The sequence below is a fragment of the Charadrius vociferus genome, unplaced genomic scaffold (genome assembly GCF_000708025.1).
Source record: "Charadrius vociferus isolate BGI_N301 unplaced genomic scaffold, ASM70802v2 scaffold450, whole genome shotgun sequence".
Classification (NCBI taxonomy): Eukaryota; Metazoa; Chordata; class Aves; order Charadriiformes; family Charadriidae; genus Charadrius; species Charadrius vociferus.
Genome location: NW_009646931.1, coordinates 2,458,790 through 2,459,706, shown reverse-complemented (window position 1 = coordinate 2,459,706; position 917 = coordinate 2,458,790).

Here is a 917-nt window from a genome sequence, read left to right as displayed (position 1 = left end):
ATTGAACTGAGGACTGTTTTTTATGTGGTGGCTACGGTGTGTTTTAACCATTGCAGTCATATCCTGCTGTCTATTGGGGAGGTCTTGGAAAAGTGGAAAAATTAGTCATATAACAGAGTGAAATGTTTTTTCCAGTAACAATTAGTGTAAGAGATGTGTAGCCTTATGAATTACAGGATGACTGACCATTACCTGTTTTTTTCATCTCTTACTGATGTGATTTGTCTTACTTATCTATCAGATCATGTCATACATATGATATGTCATGCCATTGATGATGGCAGTGTTAACATACGTGTTCAGAAGGAGGCAACAAGAATGTTAAGGTAAAGATATACTGATAAGTGTTCAGTTTCAAAGATGAAGCAGCTGAGGTCTTCTGGAACAGTGGTACGTTCTCAAAAGCAAACATCTCTGAGAAATCTGATAATCCTGCTGATCCTGCTCCTGCATCTGCACGTCACATATACCTCCTTCTCTATTTAAACTGTGTTTGTTTCTGAAGTTCCTGCACATTTCTTCCTGCCACTTCCTCCTCCTATTATATTAACTTTTACAGGAAAAATTCTTCACTTTCTGTCAAACTTTTCCATTTCAGCTGCAAAAAAAGAGAATAATAGAGCAAGATAAAAAACATTTGGGAATGCAGGTATAAAACAGAGGATGGAGACGTGATTGATGGCAGGGTGTTTTTGTAGGGGTATTTCTGGCAGTTTTTTAACTGATTTTCCAGCTCTTCTCTGTCCTTGCTACTTCTTTCATAGAATCATAGAATGGTTTAGGTTGGAAAGGACCTTGAAGATCATAGAGTTCCAACCTCCCTGCCATAGGCAGGGACACCCCCCACTAGACCAGGTTGCTCAAAACCCCATCCAACCTGGCCTTGAACACCCCAGGGATGGGGCAGCCACAACTTC